This window comes from Mauremys mutica, chromosome 1 (genome assembly GCF_020497125.1).
Source record: "Mauremys mutica isolate MM-2020 ecotype Southern chromosome 1, ASM2049712v1, whole genome shotgun sequence".
Classification (NCBI taxonomy): Eukaryota; Metazoa; Chordata; order Testudines; family Geoemydidae; genus Mauremys; species Mauremys mutica.
This window is the reverse complement of record NC_059072.1, coordinates 269,040,649-269,065,384: the sequence shown is the minus strand read 5'-3', so window position 1 is coordinate 269,065,384 and position 24,736 is coordinate 269,040,649. Positions and strand designations below refer to the sequence as shown.

At 41.2% G+C, this 24,736-nt stretch overlaps 1 long non-coding RNA gene across 2 annotated transcripts in view; it reads right to left on the bottom strand.

The window, feature by feature from the left end:
- The window catches only part of LOC123361743, a 55,652-nt gene that overhangs the window by 5,542 nt on the left and 25,374 nt on the right, over positions 1-24,736 (bottom strand). For both annotated transcript variants that reach the window (XR_006576212.1, XR_006576211.1), the window contains exon 2: positions 3,489-3,619. This is a non-coding gene — a long non-coding RNA (uncharacterized LOC123361743). The remainder of the gene's footprint in view (positions 1-3,488; positions 3,620-24,736) is intronic.

Here is a 24,736-nt window from a genome sequence, read left to right as displayed (position 1 = left end):
CTGCATATTTGTTTTCAACTGCCTCTCTCTCAGGCTTTATAATACGGAGCTACCTTTATGAACTAAATGCTCACTACTGGTTCTTTGTATGTCTGCCAGCAGCATCCTAGCTCTATCCACATGTAAATGAATTGTTGCCATAAAGCAAAACAATTAGGAGTTTTCTTAGAATGAATTTGTTGTGACATACTCTATAAGCCCTCCAACTGCTCTTGTGGAAAAGATGTGATTTTCCGCTTAAATGCTGTGCTACTTGGCTGTTCATTTAATCTGTTAATAAAACCTAAAAGATGCTCTCTTGGAAACAACAAAAGGAAGTGCAAGCCTTGTGATTGCAGCGATAAGGCCTGATCCAATGCTTCCTGAAGTCAATGGAAGGATTCCCCCTGACTGCAGTGGGATTTGGTTCGAGCTCATACAGATAATAGACATGGCAGAACAAAATTTGCATCATTTACCCCCTGTTAACTGCCATCGGGTTGCAGGGATGTAAGTGAAGCCAGAATTCTGCCCACTGGGTGTCCAGTCACTGAACAATCACTGCATTGCAAGTTCACAAAAACCAGGTTAAAGTTAAAGGAAATGGTTTTAATGCCCTGCTCTTTTACGACACTGACTAATTCCAATGCAACTGTCAGTATAACACAAACATCTGCAAATGGAATATGTCAGACAAATCTCCATGTGGACTTTTGGAGCCAAAACCTGCCGTCTGTGCTGCGGCAAAAATCTTCACTAACAACACACTAGGAGTTTTGCCTGAGTGATGAATCAGTTGATCACTGTAACTAACCGTTTGGACACATGGCTCTTTTACAACAAAAGACTGTATGGAATAGCAATATGCAAGGTATTTTGGAAGATACCTTCAAAGGGCATTTGCACTATAATGAGTAGTACATATTTCAAACAGTTGGAGAAATCTGTTTGAAAGACTATTAACCCATGTAGCAGTAGCATTTTTCAGACTGTACAGATGCTTAGGAAAATGAGTATTTGAATGAGTGTGGGCGGGTGTGTGCACATGTGCACTCAGTCTTTAAAGGGTTACAACTAAAATGTCTGCAGAAAATCAGCTTAAAAATGTTATACAATAAAACATGTTATTGCGGGTATTTGAGTCAGGCTTGATAATGAAGTTCAGACTAAAATATTTCTTTGATTGTCACAGAAATATGTGGAGAGCCATGTGTTTGCTTTCAGTGTTCAGAATATATTTGGTTGCATTTCATTACCACAGGCTAATTGTCTGAGAAACTGTTTGCTCATCCAGAATTCCTGATATGGTGCAAAAAAATGACTACTGGGAACCTAGAAGCCTTGTGTTGCTGATTATTTAAGAGTGAAAGGATTAGTAGTGGCAGTGGGTATTTAGGCACTTTTTGAAAGAAACGCAAGTTAGCTCTGTGATTGATGCTGGTGCCCATAAATCATAACTAACGCTGAAGGTAAAGCACCACATGTACACTGACTGCTTGTTTATAAATACCCCAATAGCCTTTTTCAGTAAAATATGGAAATTCCTTCGTTCTGTAGCTGTTCTCTGTTAGATCATTAAGCATGTCAATACTGCTGAACAATCAAACAGGGGGGAATGGTTTAATCTGCTTATGCTGGAGTACTTATTTATTATAATCATTCATCAACAAGACCCAGGGAAAAAGGGGGCTGATTATATCCACTGGTTAAATACTGCACAGTACACAAATGTGGCAAACATAAGAAAAAGATGGGCACATTGCCTGATAAAGAATTACACTGGAAGTGAAAGGCTGACCTACAGTCAGCAAATGTTAATCATTTTTACACCAAAGTGAGTGTAACGTTTCTATAGGGAAATTACTTCAATCTGGTCAGTGCAAGGAGCAGTTTGTATAATCGGATTGCAAATAAGGTTTGATCACATTCCAGCTTAATCTACTCTCTGAGCACCATTTACAGCACTAAATCAAACACTGGGAAGCTGCAGGTGCTGCTTTACAGTCATTACACCCAAGGGGCAGAGACTTGGTAATAAACAGCAAATAAATTGAAGCACTGACTTGCCTGCTACGGGGCATTTCTAATTATCCTCTAGTTTAGCTGGAAATTGTCATGCTCTCATCACGGCCTATTTTAACTGCTGCTGAATAAGTGTGATACTTTTAGACTGAATTAACTGAGAATATGAAGATATGCACATTCTCTCGCTCTCTCTTTTTTATCAGAACTAGGTATAGACATATAAGTCCCAAGGAGGCCATTCTGTTTTCATATCCCCATGAGAAAAGCAGAAATGTAACAATTCTATGCCTCATTTATTTCAATTATGGGCCGAAGACCTACCAAAATGGATCCCACCTACCACGATAGCTTGCAAACACTACCAAATGGGCTGATAAGTGTGGCTGCATTCTTCCATGCTGTAGTTAATGCAGGTTGCTGGTGGGGATGTTTACCAATATATACCAATGTAGCAAAGAGTGAATTGGCATCAACAAAAACAGACTATTGCAGTAATAAAGGGAATGAGTAAAGGGAGGCAGGGGAATAGATTCCAGGTTGGAACTTCTTCACAGATAATCTCAATAATTAAAAAACACAAATATCTCAGCCATTTGTGATACCCATAGTTCCTCCCACCCCCGTTTTATTCTAGAAACTTGTCAACACAAATAATATTCAGAAGGAATGCTGATAGAAATGGACATCTTACTGGAAAGTATGGAGCCTTAGCAATAAAGGTATGGAATATACCTTGGTGAGCGGTGATTTGGGAATAATTTCTAGTACATATGGTGTGATGTGAAAAACGAGGCGTGATATGCATGTAGCCTGACAACTGCAGTCATGAAGCTGCTGCAAAGTTCAAAGACAAGACTGCACTGTTGGTTTTCTTTGCAGGGGAAACTGCCTTTGAAGATAAAATGTATCTCCTGCTATTTTTTTAAAAGTTTAATTGCATAACTTTCTAAGACGTGGAAGTTAAAATTTGTGATCATATTTTCATGGATGCTTCTATTAATATGTTATGAAATAAGATTTATAACCTTTAGTTAAATTGATCTCCATAATATCCCTAAAATACTGCTTAAGAGGCAATAATTATAATAAAGGTATTCATTCGCCTTCACCATTAATGCTCATTTTTCACTTCCTAATACCAGAGACAAAAGAATAACCACTGGGTTTGCATCTTTCAGGAATGCAAGCATTTAAAAGTTAACATTGTTTTTTACAGAAAAAAAAAGACTACTTTATAGGACTTGGTGGTTACATTTAGAACACTCACTTTACAGGGAGACTACAGGAGAAAACTCATGCAGAGTGCAATAGAGTTCCTATAGTTCAGGCTGCAAATAACCTCAGCTGGCTGACTTCAACTTCTAGAGACATCTGGCTTCAGTGAGAGATTTTCCTGAGTAAGGACTGTACACGGACTGTCCCTAAGTCCACAGCATCCATTTTTGGGGAAACTGATCATTTCCACATGATAAACAGTCACAAACCTGAGTGATAGTGGAGCAGAGATTACCCTATTGCTCAGTGAGATACAGTTGGTGTTTCCAAATCAAACAGAGGAGTGATGATGGAGCTCTCTAGGGGTGTATGCTTTGAGCTATCTTACACTCAATCCAGCCTGCAGATAAAAAAAAAAGCAGTCTGTGATCTCCTGGGCTGTTAAGCCTAGTTGTTTTATAGTCACCAATTTGGCTTCAAAACTACATTATTTATTTTTAGATCCTATCACACAGGCATGAAATATTCTCCCATCCTAACCACCCTTCTTCCAAACAACAATAGGTATCCCCAATGACCAGTACCGGGATCTTTCAACGTTAACATTACTGGCAACTTTTTTTTCCCTTATGGAAATGCAAAGACTGTCCTTTTGTTCAATGTTGATTTGGTATGGTATCTGCATTTAAAGTGTCTCCATGTTGTAGATGAGCTATGCTGTTTCACATTATGTTCTTTCTTTTGGTTTTGAGGCAAATTAATTAACATGATACAGAAAAGGGAGAATACAAATGCTGAAGCCCTCACTTTAAGCCCTCATACTCTTTTGTTCTCCATTATTGCACCAAATTATTTAATTGGGTCTCTCTGATTGTGCACAGACACAGAAAAGAACACAGTCTATTGTGAGAAGCCCTACAACCATAATGCAGTATCAAATTCAATTCCCATCAAAAGTGCTTGCTGCTAAAAGCCTGTACTGTGGCTGCAGATTAATGAAGATCTGCATTGAGCAAAGTGGTGGTCATAGAGACATTATTTTTCTCCAATAGAAGGCCTATTCTTGAAGAACAATAAAAGCATAGAAAAGCGTTAGTCTGCTTATGGATGGAAATAAATCAAAATGAATAAGAGGGTTGATGGAAATAGTCTGAAAGCAGCAGAGTGGAATTCTGAAAATACTGTTTTTGTTTTGTGAGGATTTTTTCCCCTTTTCTTTTTCCTCTCAAAACTGCTGCTCGAGGGAGTCTCAAAAGCCCTGGAGTGAAGGACAAATTTGAAAAAATCAGAAAGACATTGCCTACAATCACAAATGCATTTTTTTCCTGCAGAAATGTTGCATAGACTCAATGCTCAAAATGAGAAGAAAATGTCAAAAAAAATAAAGATTTTAAAAAAGAGGAAAATCATGTAATGGTAAAGCACAGGTCTGAGCCAGGGAACAGGGAGCAATGCGGAAACTGCATCCAAACCCATCCTCACATTAACTCTTCTCTTGCATTTTTTTGACATGTTTCTTTATTTTACATTTCAATTTTACATCAGTTTTTGCAACTCTTTTTTTGCTTGTCTGAGTGTCTGCCATTGATTTCAATAGGACCGGGATTTTACCATTGGAACAAGCCTATTTTATAAAAGGAGAAGTGCTATACTCATCTCCTGTTGGAAATACGTACCAGGGCTCTGCTCACAGAAGTGCCTTTCAATGCTGAACAATGAATAGACTACTCAGTCAAGATAAGCACAGTGGGCCTGATTCTTCTCCCATTGAAGTTAATGATGCAGGGTCAAGACCATTGTTAGAATAGAAAGAGAGATCTATTTTAAATACCCACACCAAATCCTGCCCTTCATTACATTCCAGCAAACCAGATGACAGAAATGGAGTAGCAGGGAGATACTGGAGGACAGACTTGGGTACCCAGTGTACCTAGTGACTGTTGACTCAGGAAATTAAACCATCTCTACAGTGGGGATACACTTTATTAATAACAAGTCAGAAATGGGGCTTGTTCCTTAAAGTATTTTCTATATAGTCACTGACTTGCAATAGGCTACTTTTTCATTTGGTCTTTCAGGCCTAACTAAATAGCTTACAGTAGCTGATATTTAGTTAAGCCCTTTTTTGAGCAGAATGAACAAGTCGCACATGAGTCAGTGCGAAAGTCAGAGCAGTAACACAACCTTTTTACTGCAGCTAGAACAGCTGATGGAGAATTCTGTGTATTGTACGGAATCAGCAGTGTACAGTGGCTTGTCCTCTAAGACAAATTACTCCATGTTGAATACTATTGGCCTGCTATTCAGTTAATTAACTTATACAGTATAAAATAGTACTAGTTGTAGCCATTGAATATTACCTTTGTGACTGTTCTTTTTTTTTAATTGTATCCAAAAGCATGTGCTTCACTTATCTTAGATTTAATTAAAATTCCAACAGTCAGCTAAGATTTCTACTTCTGCTTACTGGAAATACATTCAGAGAGGAAACAAAATGGAGATACTTCTCCTGGGAGTGGAGTGGTGCTGCCATGGAGTTAGATTGGGCTTGGGAGCCTCAGAGCTGCTGTAGGAATACAGTGATCTGTGGAATTCAGAGGCTGAACTGCTCTTGGATCACTTTGGGAGGCATTCTCCTCCTCCCCCCATTAGACCAGTTTGGGGAACAGTCATAGATAGAGCTGGTCAAAAAATGTTAATTATTTGTTATGTAAAAAAAATGTTTGGTGGTGGTTGAGGGGAAATCTTTCTTTTATCCTGAATTGTTTATGAATTTTTTTTTATTTTTCATCAAAAAAAAATAAAATCAGCTGGCCCACCTCACCCAATACTTCAGTTTTCAGAAACATGCCCTAGAAATACTGAGATATGTGTATGTGGTTTTTGTTTTGGAAAGCAGCACCTGAACAGAACACTCTGATCTAACTAAAGAACTAAAACTGAAAAACTAAAACTAAACTAAAAACCTAAACTAAAAAATGAAAAATTGTACTTAAAAATTGTTGGATTTTTTTTTTCATTAAAAAAAGGCAGAAAATTCCCACCAAATGTACACAAAAATTAATTTTGGTCAAAAAGCCTTTTTTTTTTAAATTAATAAATTTTTGATGAGCTCTAATGAGACAGTTTCTCCCCTCTACTATAAATACCTAGATGTGAATAGATTACATTGACAGACAGAAGATACATACATATTACTTTGGGTTTATTCTGCCCTTGTTTAAGAGGCACACTGGGGCTCGAACTACTTATTAAACAATTTCAAAGTCAATTTCAAAATATTTATTTTCTTTTTAATCCTCTTTTCTTCCAGTTTTGGTGAGCTGTGCTTTTAAATGGATGTGAAACACTTGAATTTTATGTCAGAAAATGGTGGTGGCTCAAAATCAATTGAAACCTTCAAGTCACAGCTTTAGGTTCTGGGAGGGGCTGCAGATGGGGGTTGTGACAAATGGAGCCATGTAGTTCGTAAGCCCAAAGATCATGGCCCTGCTCTTCCCTCCCAAACCTCCTCAGCAGCGCCATGAAGTGCTCAGTGACTGGCAGCCAGCACTGAGTCCTGCTGTATGGGGCATGGAACCCAGTTTCCTGGCCTGGTCTCCTGTGATCTCACCACTTTGTGAATCTAGTAGAACTATTCAAGAAAAGCAGAATTTGCCCCTTTAGCTTGTGTCACCTGACAGCCAGTGGTGCAAGTACGATCCAATATGCTGTACCAGTAAGATATTTATAGCCGGGTACTCCATACTGGAAAGACACAGGGGGAGCAAAAAGGGGGGCTGCCAGATGGCCCCATGCTGCCAACTCCTCTGGCGTGGCTGTACGGCCCCCATCCCCATCCCCTGCCCTTCCACACAGCTGCATCTCTTCTCTGGGGTCTGTACAGCAGCCCCGCCAGAGGACAGGACTGGAGGAGGGGTGGAGGGCAGTACAGCCACACTGGAGGAGCTGCCGGTGTGGGACTGCCTGCTGGCCCCGCATTCTGCTTCTTTCGCCGCTGTGGTTCCAGAGGGCCCTGCAGTTCAGAAGTCTCTGGCGCAACAGGAGGAGGACAGAGGCCTCTCCCTCCCTCTCCCCTCCCCGCCCCCCCCCCAGTAATGTGGGATGGCTCATGGGGAGGGGACAGGGAGAGTGTGGGGGCCCTGGGCTGGGGGTGGGGCGGAGTCACATGGGGAGGTCACGTGCCCCCCATTTAGCTGGTGCCCCCCCTTTGTGTCCCTCCCATGAGTGCAGTGTACCGGTAAGAAACAAATTTTACTTGCACCGCTGCTGACAGCAGACTTGTGTTTCAGGCTTCTTGTCTCCTTTCTCTACCCCTTCCCTCCAAAGAAACACTTTCGTGGTGAAGTTCTTCCCTTGTTTAGTCCTGATGGCTGTCAATGGGAAAATTCCTGCCTATCATAAGGTGTGCAAGGAGGCTGATTTGAACACATCACTTAGATAAGTTTCAAAAATGATTATGCATTATAGGCGTCTTTTAAGTTCTGAGATTAACTGTTACCCAGATTCTCAGCTATTGTAAATTAATGTAGCTCCATTGAATTCAATGGATCTGTTCCATCATATTTAGATAAGTGTAAAGCTGCCTGCAGTGACTTGAGAGCATGAGTACCAACCTCAGGGCAGACTGCTGGGAACCAGGGCACAAACCTCAAATTGGTTGTGAGTTCTATACTTCGATTTCACCAACCAGTAATCAGCTGTAAGCTCCTCAAGCACTATAACAGCCTTAACATGAAGTCACAGACAGTCACCCCCTTGGGTACTCCGATCTATCTCACCACCCAGGTGAGCCTACCTTTGTGACAGAGGGTCTCTTATACCAAGAATCACAGCAATAGTCAAGTTACTCCCATTCCCAAAGGACCAGTCTCACCCCAGGTCCATTGCATATAAGATCTCACACCAAAGACGATGCTTGTAGCCAAGCCTATAATAAACTATATACAGACGTATTAAGCAGGAAAAGAAAACAAGAGTTATCTACAAGGTTAAAGAAGGTAAACATATGCACAAATAAGTTACAATCTCAAGTTTCAAGAAGTAATAGAAGTTTCTATAATGTGCAAGCTCTCTATGACCTTTAGGGCTAACCCAAGGTAAGCACTGGGGATCTCTTGCTTATGCCTAGTAATCCTTGCCTCCCAGAGTCCTAGGAGCAGACAGATACAGTTCTTTCTCATTAGGGAGCTTTTATTCTCCTCCCTTGTGCTCTGAGCTCGAATCCACTTGTATGGCTCATCTTCACGGAAGGGGCAGGGGAAGACAAAACAACAAACATCTTTTTTTCCTCTTTATCATCCCACAATAGTCCATCTGGTGTCAGTGGACCTTTCCTGTTGGGCAGGACGGTAACACCTGCTGTTGGAGATCAGCACTTCACACTAGTTGATGTCTCTCTCCTGTCTGGTGATTTACGCAGTCACAGTATCTCACACTACAAGTGCTCAAATATTACTTTACAATGCGAGATACAGATATTACAAGTGAGATTAATGCATGCAGCTACTCACAAGCATTCCATAAAGTCTAAACCCTGAAGACATTTTTATTACTCATTTTAATAATACTAAAACATAGGTGAGTCAGACTGATTCCAGCTCTGTATTTGTCAATATTCAATTGAGGCATGCTGACTGTGGCATGAGCTGGCACCAGGTCTGCTGGCATCACAGTCAGATCCTGTCCCAGTCCATATAATGAAGGAAAGCAGGGATGCTGTTATGTGTGCCCTTTGGTGTAGGAATCCTGATAAGTAGGACAGGGCTCAAGAGAGTAGGCTTAGAGGATGCATGGCAAGACACACTTTGCTGCTGCTCCAAAGAGCATGTGTTCCAGGCTAGCTCAAGGCCACTCCTGCAATGTATGGGCTACCTAGCTGTGGATCTGATAATGTCCCCTAACTAGCAGACCACACTCCTTGCATACAGTCTGATGGAGGGTTTTTGACTACTAGTGTTGTTGGAAGACATCCTACCTGAATGCTTGTTTTAGGGGAGATGGGGAGAGAGGAATGGAAGAAGGCACCCTGCATCCCCTTCACCATGGCACATCAACAAAACAGAGAGCAGGATTGAGTATATAGTATTGGGAGAGATCAAAAGGTATATTACCAAACTAATAATTACTACATAAGGTGGTCTTCAAAGCCACTTGATCTGTGTTGCAGAAGACAGTTTGGGTCAAAACATGAGCTAAACTGAACCTAAGATTATAAATATCAATTATTAAAGAAAAAACCTTAAAAAAACTGTAGTGTCCTTAAAGTTAAGGTACCATATAGCAAATAAAAATGTAAAAGCATTAAAAAGTAGAGACATTAAATATTCAAGAATTGCTCTGTAACTGGTCTACCAAGGCACCAAGAGATCTTGCAAACAGCAGGGATGGATGCTGCTTTTCCTCAGCGTGGCATCGCTCCCAGTTGTCTATTAACTATTTTATTGTAACAGTAATGACCCCAAGTGAGATTAAAGTCCCATTGTGCTAGGTGCTGCACGAACACATAAGAAGAGACAGTCCATGCCCCCTAGAGCTTGCAAGCTAAATTGAAAAGACAGACAAAGGATGGGAGACAGGAAATAAGTGGCATCATGACATTCCTTAGATTGAATCCTCTTTTCCCCATTGTGCTCTCCCCCCATTTCTCACTTGTCTCATCCTGGAAAGCATGCAGACTAGATTTATTTGGGGAGCACTCTCTAGGTAATTGGTGCCTTTCCTCTAAATCATTTCCTTTCCAAACATGTCTTCCCTACTCCCTGTCTCTCAGGCTGATTCCATACTTCTTCCACATAAGTCCCCGTTTGTTCACATCAGGTCACTGAGTTTGTAAACTCCCCAACAGGGCCATCCAAAATGCATAAACACCGTGGAATACATAATGAATCCAGAAACCAGAACCATTTCTATTATCTAAATAATTCTGCCAATCCCCACCCCAAAACAAGCAAAAGACCAACAGATGAAGACTGGCATTCCTTGGTCAAACTAGTTATGACAACCCAAAACAAAAAATTGATAAATATGTTCAAACCTGAGTTATTTGAACCCTAATATATCTTTAAATATCTTATCCAATTCACCTCAAACTTTCTAGAAAAAATTCTACCATGACATATGAAGGTTCTTGTGGAAGTGAAGCTTTAACCTTCACTGCAGAATGACTAGTATCTCTTCCCCAACTAAGATGTGAATGTTATATTTCTGCTGTCAGGTTAATTTGCTATGAAATTGGGAATATTTTTCATAAACTATGGAATGTAAGGATTAATGACTATGGTTTCTCATCATGAAATACCTTCCCCAAGCAAAACCTCCATAAGTAGATGTTTGGAGCATCTCATGACTGGACCTTCTTCAGACAACCTTGCTCTCTTTTTTGCAACAAAGGCACTTTAGCCACAGAGAGCTTTGTACTGTGTTATAATTTTCATATTACCCTTTGCACAGCCATTCTACTTTGGCTGCATAGTGTATATCATTCATTGCAAGTTTACTTCATTCCTCTGGATTCATAGCTGATGCTCTCTGGACCATAAAATTTCAGCTGCAAAACCAGAACATCTCATTATTTCTGAAATATCAAGCTTGTATCTCTTGATAAATAATTCCTACTAGTATAATGTATCAGACTAAAACATATTTTCTGAGGCCAGTGAGGTTAAAGCGGCAATCTCACCTTTTTTAATTTTTTTGCCCTGAAGACAGTGATTTCCATATATAGAGTGACCCCGGTTTGTGTTGAACATGGGGAATGAGGATGAAGCATGAAACGACACATATTGCTGTCAGAGATTTGAAATGAGGCCTGCTAACCTGTAGGCAGCCTTACAGGACTAATCAGTCCCCCACATTACCAATATATTCAGATTGCTGCATGCTGTAGCCGGCAATGGCTGGGGAAGTTTTCTTTTTTTTTATCACTGCCATTGACAAACATTACATTTTAATGTGATTCTCTCCTTCTATTCCCCTTCTAAAAAAATCTATTGACACCATATCTCTGAGACACTGGTCTCATCTGGTTTCCTTGATGCTTGAAGAGTAGGTGAGACTGTTGATTTGCTTTTGCATACACATCAGTCAGCCCTGCTTAAATAGATGATAACATTTTTACTCTTGTAGATGACAACACAGAACTCTTTTGAATCCAACTGCTGCTTAAACTTTGCCTGTGAAGTTTTTAGGTGCCCAAGTCACCTCTGTAGAGTTTATTTTGAGATAGAGGAAGATGCACAGAGCAGAAATGAAAACCATAAACTCTCTTTTTCTTACTATACTTTTTAAAAGCCTTCTGTCAATCAAAATATTAAAAAAGGAACCCTTAGAGTCAGTCTTTTTCCATTCAGAACACCACACACTGCAGCAAAGACTGGGTTTGCCTTTGTGTAAAAGAATTCTAAATGATATTTAAATATGTGTTTAAAGATCTATAAATGACTGATACATTGTGTGCCCCTTTGCGTTCACCAGTATTTCTCAAGCAGTCAGATCTTTGTGCTTTTATTAACTAAGAGCTCCCTCCCCTCTTCAGTGTTTTATGCAGGGGGAGTAACATAAAAAAAGGGTGTGTGGCTGGACACCTCCTTCACCTAGTCGGCCCCTGTGATTCTCCCTCCCGTAGTGGGGGTGGGGGGAGCGAGAGGGAGAGGGGGAGGAAACCAGTCCTACTCTGAAGGAGTTTTTATTCCTTGCTCTGGTTTATTTTTCGATATTTACAACGGAGACCTCAGGGTAGGCCCAAGCAGCACTCTTCGGCCAAACAAAAGGAAAACTCATAACGCAAGGGAATATCTTTCCCTGTTCTCTCTCTGGGGTGTTGCCTTGTAATGCCGGCTTCTGGGTGCCAGTCCTTCCTCAAACAGCAATTAGCTTGGTTGCTTCCCCTCTAGGGAGGAGAGCAGCCTTCCACCCCGGAGAAGCCTTTTCTCCCTGCCATCACTAACTCTGCTACAGCTTGTCTCTCCTCTATCCTCCCCCACCTCACCATAAAAGGGGGTTTTAAAGGACTCAGCTCAAAAACAAGTTGATTTCCAAGTAAAAACCCATATGGAAATTGATGTGGGTAGCCGTAGCATTAACTCTCCCTCTCCATGGCATCTAGCTCTCTTGCAGAGGGTAGTGTCAGGGCCACTGGGGGGAGGGGAAGTGGGGCAAAACTCTCACGGGGCCCGGGCCCCCGGAGCTTCTTCCACTCTGGGTCTTCAGTGGCAATTTGGTGGCGGGGGGGTCCTTCTGCCCCGGGACCCACCGCCGAAGACCCCAGGTCCCCTGAATCCTCTGGGCGGCCCTGGGTAGTGCTCTACCATTGGGGAAGTACATTACTACTGTTGGGAAACCAATGGCAGCATGACTCTTCAGTGAGCTGTGCTGCAAGATGCGGAGGGAGTGCAGAGCAACAGAGAGGGCCGGCATATTGTATGTATGCCCAGGGATCTGTGGCATTGGACCTAATTTCTCAGTCAAGTCTCATACTCCATGAGGCCTTAGGGACAGGTTCTTTGCTCCTGTGCAGCCACTAATTCTTGCCCTCATGAGAACACGTGGGTGACTGTGCAGAGTTCTTCCTAGCACTTCTCCCTTAATTGGGATTTTCCATGGGAAGTAAATATTTGGCCTTAAATTGAGAGTCTGAGCTTTGTTAAGTTTATTTTGAGGCCCAGTATCCTAGACAAGGGAAAAGAAAACTGAAAGGAGGAAGAAAAGAATTTATACACCAAAGGTCCCATCCTGCTGAGCATCTCTGAAAGGTGCTGAGTACCCTCAACTGCCATTGCAGTCAATGGTAATTGTAGGTGCTCAGTACCCTTTTGGAGATACTGAGCACCCTATAGGATCAGGCCCTGTCATTAACCACCTGTGAAAGGAAATACAATAAACTGAAGAACAGGTGACAAAATAGCTCACCAGGGTCTATTTTTCTTTCATTTACTAGCCTCTAGCTGGATTTTGCTGAGGTAATCTGCAGTGCTCTGTGGCCAGCCGCACACACAACAACATACAACACATTCATGATATCTTAATGTATCAACGGTTAACACTAATGGAACATAGGAACTGCTGTAATGGATCAGACCAGTAAACCATCTGGTTTGGTAGACTGCCTCTGACAGTGAACAGTATCAGATGATTCAGAGTTATGGTATGTATCGATAGGCGCTATATTCAACATCATCCATAAAATAGGCTGGACAGCTCCAGCAGCATCATAATTGGCAAGTTTACTTGATTTAGCTTTACATTGCTAAAAAAAATAACATTTTACAGACAAATGAAGGTGAAAGTAAAGGTAAAAGCAAGTCTATGCAGAACTTACGATGATGAGATGATTTCTCAGAATGTGAAGCACGTCCATCTCCATTATTTGTGATTTACAGCTTGTTTTGCTTTAGGAAAGTATGGGCCTCATTCTGGTAAGGTGCTCAGCATCTTTACCTTTACTGATTTCCGTGGGAGTCAAGGACGCTCAGCACCTTAAGGACCCAATCCTGCACTTGAGCTTTATGACCTGATTTAAAGGCCACTGAAGTCGACAGAAAGACTCCCACTGACTTCCATGAGTTTTGGCACACACTACTGAGCCCTGATTCAGCAAGGTGCTTGTAAGCATGTGTCTAATTTTAAGCACGAGAAGTCCCTCTGAGTTCAGTGGGACTAGACACATGTTTAAGCCCCTTGCTGAACTGAGGCTTAAGGGAGTAAGCATTAAAGGGGCCCAAGGGATAAAACAGGTACCCAGTATTGTCTTTAGATTAGTAGAATGTGTCACACCCAAGCATTTAATTCCTTGTAAAAAGGGTTCATTTTAATACAAAACCTAAATGCAGCGTTGGGGAAATGCCTATTTTTAATACAATAAAGAAGAAATTTTGTTTTTTAACACAGGTGTTTATTTTGCCCCTGTGTAATATATGCAATTGAACTCAAGAATTGTTTTAATCAAAAAAGCTTCAAAGGCAGTTTAAATAAATAATTAAGCCTGATGAAGTGATAGAGTTTTTCTGGAGGAGAGCTCACTGCAAATTCATCTTTTAAAAATCTTTAAAAAAACAACAACTGCCTCTGTTTTAAAAAAAGATGTTTGAAGTCTTTGAATTTGCCCCTTGGTCCCATTTAAATCTAATTTCTAATCCCCTAGCCACTGCAATCATATCTGAAATCTTTAGTTTGGTATTATAGTTTTTATTCTTGATTATATGCCACATATATACTTTATCATCTATTTGCCATAGAGTTGTGATTGAAATGCATGTCCCCCCCAAAAGAAGTTTAAACAATTGGACTCAAGGGATTTCAAGGATTAGAAAGGCGATAACAGATGTTAAATAGCTACAGTTACTCTTTAAAGTTATGTTTAATTTTAAATACCTACCACAAATCACAAAATATTGAACCCCCCCTCCTCTTATGTTTTGTACCAGCAATTTTCACCCTGCTCTGTTCTCTCAGACACAGTGCTATTAAACAAGTACAAAGAAAACTGCCCCTACACGGAGCCCAATCCTGCAACCTTTACTCAGGCATGATTCAATGAAATTAAAGATGGGCATGAACCAAAACCCCTGATCCATCCTCTGGATCTAAATGTGAAGCTCTCAGTTCTCTAATAGGCAAAAAATCAAACCCTGCATGTGGTTGTGTGGCACTGATCCAGGCCCAAACAGGGCTAAAGTCAATGGGAGTTTTACTTCAGTAAGGACACCAGAACTGGGCCCTAGAGAGTTCTGAAATTTTAAAAGCTGATACAAAATATTGTTAGCGCAGCTCTCACTTGGTTCGTATTGCAAGGTGGGTTTTGATATATCAAGAATGTGTCTCTCTGAGGCACAGCAATAAGGCACTTCTTCTAGCTCATACCCTCAGCAGATAATATATTATTATTACGTATTACAGCAGCATCTATAATGCACTCAATGCTGTTACAGACATACAGGATACATAGTTCCTATTGTTAAGAGCTTACAATCTAAAAAGACAGACAAAGTCTGTGGAAGGGGGACAGCATGCAAGTGAAGTGGTGATTGGTCACGTTTGCACATATTGGAAAATTGTACCTTGAGTTTACGCTTAAGGCCACACAGTAGGACAGGATGAGGCTCCAGGAGAATCCACTGCACTGCTGCACCTGGTCCACGTCTACCAACTGAATAGCTTTGAACTTGGAAATGAAGTTTTTATCTGACAGCAGTTGGAAAAGCAACAGACCACACCAGAAACACTATGCATAATCTCAGGTGCTGTTTTACAAGGACGACACTGGAGAATTAGAAAAGGTATAGTCGAGAGCAGCAAGGATAAGAAGGGGTCTCAGATGTTACAGCAACATGGAGAGGTTAGGAAAATTAGCTTTGAATTTGTTAGAAAAGAGAAGACTAAGAGAGAACGATTGTGTGTGCAATGTATAACATTCTGAGCAGTATAGAAAAGCTGGATGCTAAGAAACATGTTTGAGGGTGATATGCTTGAGAACAATATGGCACAAATTGAAGGACAAGGTTTTTAAGGGCGTTTCTGCAATATTTCTTTATGCAGAGGGTAATTAGCATGACAAACAGAATTATACATTGTAGTCAGTTATAGTAGTTGCAGCCATGAATACGTCTACCAGACAGTGGGGCTGTGAAGGGCTTCTGGAAACCCCTTGTTAAGAGTCTCACACCAAATTGAGGGGAGGCTTGTGTGATTTCCCTGCTTTTGAATGGTACCTTCTGTATGGATGCTATTAAATCATCCCTGCCAGTCTTATACCTGGGGTTCATAGCGGGGGGGTGTGTGCGAGTTATATGGACCCATGGGGCCCGTGCGCCAGCAATATTCAGGGCCCGGGGGCCCGGCTCCACCAATGTTCATGGCCGGCTCTCACCTCCGGCTCCGCCTGCCAGCCCTGTGTGCCTCCCTGAGCGTCCCTGCCTGCGCCCTGACAGCAGGTGGCTGTCATGCCGCTCTGCACTGCGCTCCCTCACCAGCCACTACAAAAGGGAGTGGCACCAGCAGCAGGCAGAGGGGGCGCACATATCATGGCAGCCCTCCTGCCCCGCATCCACCACAGGGAAGGCGAGGGGGTTCCTGGACCTGAGAGAGGCCATAGGAGCATGTGCAGTGAAAGTGGTGTGGGGTGAGTGTGCTATCGTGGGGGGCGGGAGGCCCTTTCCCAGAACTCCCTGCTGCTGGCGGGGAGAGGCCTGGGGGGAGTCCTCCTCTCTGGCCCCAGTCCTGGGGCAGCCTGCCTGCACCCCAAACTCATCATCCCCAGCCCCGCCCCACCCCAGAGCCTGCACCTCCCACACCCCAACCCTCTGCCCCAGCCCTAAGCCCCCTCCTGCACCATGAACCTCTATCCCCAGCCAGAGCCCTCATCCCCCCACATTGTGCGATATAAGGAAACTTTTAAACGCTTCCTGTTTCCAGTCCATTTTTACATTATTTAAAAAAATATATATTGACTTACAAGGCAGGCGTGTGTGTGGCTGGGGGTGCGGAGGCGGACTTGGACCCATTCTGGGCACCACCAAAAATTATACAAACCTGCCGCCCCGGTTCACAGAAATAGTTCTGAAGAGCATTTTTACGACGGCAACAGATTGTACTTTAGAACAGGGCTGTTGAACATATTACACATTTAAATTGGCTTCCTATGGTATTTGCTTTTTCCCTTGATTATGGTTATGAGAAAACATTATCGTAGCTTAAATGTGATATATTTGACTAGACTGATCAGGCTGTCCCAGCCCCTCTGCTACATACACATTTCTGGCACAGAGGGTTTCTAAGAGGCTAAAGATGAACTCTTCTGTGAGATCCCCTAGATGAAATAGCAGCAGCACATCTTTGTTATAAAAAAGAGCAAGACAAACGCTGAGGGTCACAGCCAACCCACTGACTTCAATGAGAGTCTTTCCACTTATTTCAATGGGCTTTGGATCAGGCCCTGAAGGGGAAAGTACACTCCAGTGCACAAACACTGTATGGATTGACTCAGCTGGCCTCCCTCGATCCTGCAGTGTTGTTGTGTCTCTCAGGGGATTTTACTCTCAACATTTCAAACAAGCTGGCCATTATTATATTTTTATTTTAAAAAGAAAAACAAGATCAAATGTTCTTTTCAAACATTTACAATTTGATTTTCCCCCCCAATTCACTCTATAATGTTTAAAATTTAATTAATATAACATCACTTTGGTTGTAGGACGCCCCCCAAATAGATTTGAATGCTGCTCATTTCCCACAGACTGTTCTTAACAAAGCCAGGGAGTTTTCCCCTGCGTGTTCATTTTGGGAGCACCATTTTCTTTGCCCCGCATGGCCTCTCGGCATCCAATCTGTCATAGGATACTGCTAGAGCAGCACCTCTCCAACACCATGGAGCTCAGGGAAATGGCTGCCATTGGGATGCCAGTAGAGCAAAGCATTGAGAGCCATTACCACTCCCTCTGTTTCAGTGTTCATCATACACATCACTCCCTGCTGCCCCAAGAAGTTAGAGACCCAAAGCCATCCTCCTCTCTCCACACTGAATCTGGGTCTTCCAGCATTTTTCTCTATTCCCCCACTAGAGGCCTGATCCAAGGCCAGTGGGAGCCTTGACACTGATTTCAAGGAGCTTTGAATCAAGCGCTAGGCCTGCAGGACAGGTTTAGTTTCAAATCACGTAATGTTAACTTGTAATGATGTAAGTGTGCCTTTTTGCTAGACCAACAGCCCACGTGGGCTTCTCTTTTTCTGTGATCTTCTACCCATACTTTATCTCGTTTCCCAGAGCCGACAGCATAGTCTGATTAGATTTTTGGTTACTACCGCCTTAGTTAATTATCTGTCATAAACCACTAATTCCAGCAAACGCACACGTAGGTGGACACAGTAAAATGTAACAAAATAAACCAGCCGCTCCTGATCTCACTGGATGGTTTTGTTTTATTGGTTTTTCTTATGGTAGATGGTTTGGCAACTGGAGGTCTGTCAGATTGAGAGGTCACTCACCAGCCTTGATCAGAGATTTAAAGGCAGTGCTAGGAAACTCCTTGTGTCAATTTGACTCAATTTGCAAACTAATGAGCAAAGCCCTCCCAGTGTGTTTAGGGTCAGCTCTGATCTATTTGGGAAATGTTTGACGATTAGCATTTAAAACCTCAGATGTGCCAAGCCCCATTTCCCCCCTCCCATTTCCCAGCCCTTTCCAGGTTGCTCCCTCCTTTAATTTCCCTGCAGGTTTTAGAAAGGATGCATTAAATTAAAATCACTAGCTGTTTTGTGAGCAGTCTTTTGTGACCAATAATGAATGTAATGAGTGAAAAAGGAGAGGGGAAACAGGATGATTAAACCATGCTGGGCTGCTTTTACTCAGCAGTTTGCAATGCAACACAAATGGACAATTGGGGTTTTTCTTCTCCCATTAATTTGTATCTGTGTTTTCATTTGTCATATAAAAAGCAGACTATTTACTAAAACATGAGTTAGGTACCAGATGCTACCTCCCTTAAAATGAAGGCTCTGAGCTTAATGTACCCTATATCTAATAGTACATTTGTAAAACTTCACTTTGGCTAGTCTCAGCTTTGGATACAAACCTGACCACTTTTACAGTTTAGATTTTGTTTCAATATTGGTCCATGAGGATAAGTATTTTGTTTTGGTGCTTGTTATTATTCAGTGGGAAAATATAGTGGTCCTGGCTACATGGTTAAGTTTGGTCTTGGTGGGTTTTTTTCCCTCACCAGTTATATTTCTGATTTTGAGAATACTGAGCATATATCTTAGACAATAAGCATGTTTTCAAACTGCATATGCAGCCAGGACCATTTCTTTTTCAAGAGTAGTTTTGGTTTTGCTTGTGATATCCAGTGATCACTAATGAATCAACCTAGTGTGTGTGAGTGAGAGAGAGAGAGAGAGAGAGAGAGAGAGAGAGCATACATACTTCTGTAAAAGGGGAGATACTGATGTTTATCTCCTTTGTAAAGTACCTGGAGTTCCACTGATGAAAAGTGCTATTAAGAGCTGGGTATTATTATATATTAAAACTATATAATATATATAGAGAAACAAAAATCCTGGCTCTGAAGCACCCCAAACACTAGAGATGGCATTTGTACTTTTGCATGGTCCTGAGAAACAATTTTGGCTTCCTTCAACTGTAGCAGATTTCTGTTTACTGCGATCACCCTCCTATGCACAAAAGATGAAATGATTTCAATGGGTTTTGAATCCAGTTCATAATGCCTTGCAAGCATAACTAAATCATCATTCAATGATAGTGCATAAAGTTGAGCCTACAGAAAGGAGGCCAGATTTGGACAATGTGTCCCTAAATGTATTTATATGTCATATATTTGTTACCTTGATGTATATAATGGGAATCTGACTACATCAAGCATTATTTTGGTCTGAAAGAGTCCACATTCAAGGTCAAACTATACAGTAGCTATTCCTCACGATCATTCTCAACAATAGTGCTCAATTCAGAGCTAATATAAATTATGGTAAAGCGGACCAGAGTACAATGGTTTTGTAAAGTGGACTTGGGTCCAGCTCTTTTTAACTTTGTCCTTTACAGCTGCTGCTCCATATGAAATTATATGCCCTGTAGTTATGAAGGGGTTCTAACCAGAGTCATCACTGGCAAAGGCGAGTGCCAAATGCAGTGAGCCAGTATAGGTGTAGCAAGAGCAACTTTATCCTATTATTAAGTAAACTCTTCATCCAATTTCCATTTCAATTTTATAGCAAGTGCCGAAATAAGTAATTAAAATGCACATGCTCGCTACACAATTATTCAGTCAAATAACACTTATTCTGACAAACACTTAAAGTAGTAAAAAGTATTTTCTTTCTCAAACTTACAGTAATTGCAGCTGGTACTGCACAGAAATACTCTTTAAAAAGCACAGAAACAAAAAAGGGGCCTTGACATCAGGGGCGGCTCTAGGAATTGCGCCACCCCAAGCAGGGCTGCACGCTGCGGGGGGGGGCGCTCTGGCGGTCGCTGGTCCCGCGGCTCCGGTGGACCTCCTGCAGACGTGCCTGCGGAGGGTCCGCTGGTCCCGCGGCTCCAGTGGACCTCCCGCAGGCACGCCTGCGGATACTCCACCGAAGCCACGGGACCAGCGGACCCTCCGCAGGCACGCCTGCGGGAGGTCCACCGGAGCCATCTACTGCCCTCCCGTGGCACGCCGCCCCAAGCACGCGCTTGGCACACTGGGGTCTGGAGCCGGCCTTGCTTGACATTCTGATTTTCTCCAGCTTAAATATGTTTTTGTTCATAGGATGAAAATGAACTCTCATTCAATGACAGTAAATACTTTTTTGTTTTGTTTTTATTGAATGGGGAAAACAAACTTTAATTTGAATAATAAACCATCCAGAATATCTAGCTCAAAACATGTTTTTATTATTTACATTCTTGGGTTTGGCTTGTTATTCTCTTGGCATATCTATTCATATCTCTTGCAATATTTTTTCATTTCATATATTAATATTTAATATTCTTTATACATTGTTCAACCTTAATGGTTGTTTAATTTCTGTTTTTCATCCACAGAGAAGCTATTAATTTATGAGCATATAGGGCAGTAAGTAATAATTTGCATGAATGCCTTGAGCAGATATGCTTCCATAGGCCTCCCATAACATAGACTCTGGAAAGGATGATACCATCTATTGGCCAAGGTTCAATGAACAGTGCTTTACAAGAAGAAGAAGAAAGTTGTTTTAATCCATAAAGAAGTCTACTAAGTGAAAAATCAACACAGATGACAGGAACTGGTTTCTTTCTAGGGATTTTATTTTATTTTAGTGTATTAAATATATCCCTGTGGAGAAAGCTTTATAAAATGGCAAGGAAACTGATGTCTTCTGTGTATTCTAAGGATGTACAGTGCAAGAAAAACCACCCCTAAAGCCTTGCTGATCTATTAAGGATGTCCTCACTCTTTTCTGCCATTGTTCTTAATTGGAGCCTAAGATTAGTTTTCCCAAACTGTGGTAATATCAAGTCCTGGTTTAAGTACATATTTCTTCCCTCCTCCACACACATACACTGGTGTAGACTCCTTATAATTTTGTACCACATATTACTGTTCCTCAAAAACTAGACTGAGGCAATTAGAGCAATACGTTTTACATCATATTGTGGTTGGGACTACAATTGCACACACTTAGAAGAAAGGCCATTCTGTTCATTAAGTGCATTTTTTCCATTGTAGCATGCAACTCACTACTACTTGTGGAACTGGCTGCGCAACACAACCTTATGCATAGAGCTTGTTGGAAATTTTCTGACTGAACCATTTTCTAAAATGTTTCAATTTAGTTGACCCACCATTTTCTATGGGAAAATGGAGGGTCAACTAAATTGAAACATTTTGCAATAATATATCAATTTTGTCAAAATGTTTGGTGGAAAATGATCAGAAAGTTTCATTAAGGTGAAAGTGCTTTCTTTTGACTATTCATTATTATATATAATGTATATAAAATATAATAGACTAAATGATCAAAATCAAAACAATGCATTTTCACCTCATTGAAACAAAATGTTTCCATAAGACCACTTCAATATTTCCCAAACAATTTTTTTTTTTAGAAATTTCATTTTACCAAATTTCAGAATTTGGACTTTTCATTCTGATTTGAGACAAAAGGACATTTCAGAATGTTGGAAATTCCCGAGGAATGGAAATTTGAAGTTTTGATGAGCTCTGTATTTAATATTAGAGGGGTAGCCGTGTTAGTCTGGATCTGTAAAAAGAGACAGTCCTGTGGCACCTTATAGACTAACAGATGTATTGGAGTATAAGCTTTCGTGGGTGAATACCTACTTTGTCAGACATATGTAGTGGAAATTTCCAGAGGCAGGTATAAATATAAATGAAATGTTGTCTGTATTTAATATAGACCAAGACACCGGGCAAGGGAGAGAAGGGGGAAGGAGGAAAATGCCCTCGCTTGTGAAAACCCAAGGCAGGGAGTGCAATTCCTCTGGATGTCGCTGGGCCAGATTCAGCAGGGTTGTACACAGTGATGCAAAGTAATTAATTTACCACTTTCACCTGATGTTTATGGTATGTCACTGTTGAATTTAGTCCATTAGCTTCCAGGGCAGCCACACAGTTTAAATACCACACAATTCTTTGAAAATGTACTCCTCCATATTACACACACTCATTTTTATTTCAATACTAAAGATTTTCTATCCAATGTATTTCTTATTGTTTTGATGGGGGGAGGAGGAGTAGACAGTGGAAAATGTGGGTTGGGAAAAAAATCAAATGAGCATTATCTTCATCGTTATTTTCTATTCAATTTCCATGGTTGAAGAACTAAAACTCTAATATTAAAGTTCTAAATTAAACTGTGTATATCAGTATACTAATAGTACTTGATAGCATGTATAATAATCTGTTACATTGCTTTTCCAACTAATCATTAATGAATTAATGAAAGGTTTTCATCATTTTTGTACTGTGTAACATGAGATATACAGTATTTAAGGCTTTTAAAGATTTAGGGCTCTATTAATGAAAAATAATTATTATCCTATAGCAGTAATTAAGTTTAATTTGCATGAAAGTAACATTTTCTTATCCATAAACATTAGCAATGTCAACAGTTCATCAAAGAGCTGTAGCTTTGGATACAGTGGACTGCTAACCATTCTGTAATGCTTTTACAAGGAAGTTGAATGGGCTAAATGTTGCAGAGGAGCTGGGTGGCTCAGCAAACTGGTGATGGGATACAGACAGACAGAGGTCCAGGGGCCAGATTTTAAAAGGGTATTTAGGTGCCTAAAGATGCTGATAGATATCTAGTATGATTTCCAAATGCATCTGCACACCTTGAACCCCCTTGTGCATATGCATTATGATACACTATATAATAAAATAATAATATAATAATTGGAGATATACCAATCTCCTAGAACTGGAAGGGACCTTGAAAGGTCATTGAGTCCAGCCCCCTGCCTTTACTAGCAGGACCAATTTTTGCCCCAGATCCCTAAGTGGCCCCCTCAAGGATTGAACACACAACCCTGGGTTTAGCAGGCCAATGCTCAAACCACTGAGCTATCCCTCCCCCCACTCTAATTCAGGGGTTCTCAAACTAGGGGCCGGGACCCCTCAAGGGGCCGTGAGGCTATTACATGGGCGGTAGCGAGCTGTCAGCCTCCACCCCAAACCTCGTTTTGCCTCCAGCATTTATAATGGTGTTAAATATATGAAAAAGTGTTTTTAATGTATAAGGGGGGGGGTCTCATTCAGAAGCTTGCTGTGTGGAAGGGGTCACCAGTACAAAAGTTTGAGAACACCTGCTCTAATTACAGGAACATATACTATTTGCAACAAGAAAACATTGTACAAATACATTAGAAGCAAGAGGAAGACCAAGGACTGGGTAGACCTGTTACTCAATGGTGGGGGTGGGGGAGGGGGGGGGACACAATAACAGAAAACATGAAAATGACAGAAATGCTAAATGTCTTTTTTGTTTGTTTTCACCAAAAAGTTTAGTAGTAATTGGACAGCTAACATTGAATGCCAATGAAAAGGAGGTAGGATCTGAGGTTAAAATAGGAAAGGAACAAGTTTCAAATTTCTTAGACAAGTTAGCTGTCTTCAAGTCACCAGGGCCTGCTGAAATACATGCTAGAATACTCAAGGAACTGACTGAGGAAATATGAGCCATTAGCGATTATCTTTGAAAACTCTTGGAAGACAGGAGATATTCCAGAAGACTGAAAGAGGGCAAATATAGCGCCAATCTATAAAAAGGGAAATAAGGACAACCCGGGGAAATAAAGGCCACTCAGCTTAACTTCAGTATCCAGAAAGATAATGGAGCAAATCATTAAGCAATCAATTTGCAAACACCTAGAAGATAATAAGGCGATAAGTAACAGTCAGCATGGATTTGTTAAGAACAAATTGTGTCAGACTAATCCAGTAGCTTTCTTTGACAAGGTAACAAGCCTTGTGGATGGTGGGAAGTGGTAGATGTGGTATATCTTGACTTTAGTAAGGCTTTTGATACTGTCTCGCATGACCTTCTCATAACCAAACTATGGAAATACAACCTAGATAGAGCTTCTATAAGGTGGGTGCATAACTGGTTGGAAAACTGTTCCCAGAGAGTAATCATCAGTGGTTCACAGTCAGGCTGGAAGGGCATATCAAGTGGAGTCCTTCAGGGATCAATCCTGGGTCATAAGAACATAAGAATGGCCATAGTGGGTCATACCAAAGGTCCATCTAGCCCAGTATCCTGTCATAGAATCATAGAATATCAGGGTTGCAAGGGACCTCAGGAGGTCATCTAATCCAACCCCCTGCTCAATACTGGACCAATTCCCAATTAAATCATCCCAGCCAGGGCTTTGTCAAGCCTGACCTTAAAAATCTTTAAGGCAGGAGATTCCACCACCTCCCTAGGTAACCCATTCCAGTGTTTTACCACCCTCCTAGTGAAAATGTTTTTCCTAATATCCAACCTAAACCTCCCCCACTGCAACTTGAGACCATTACTC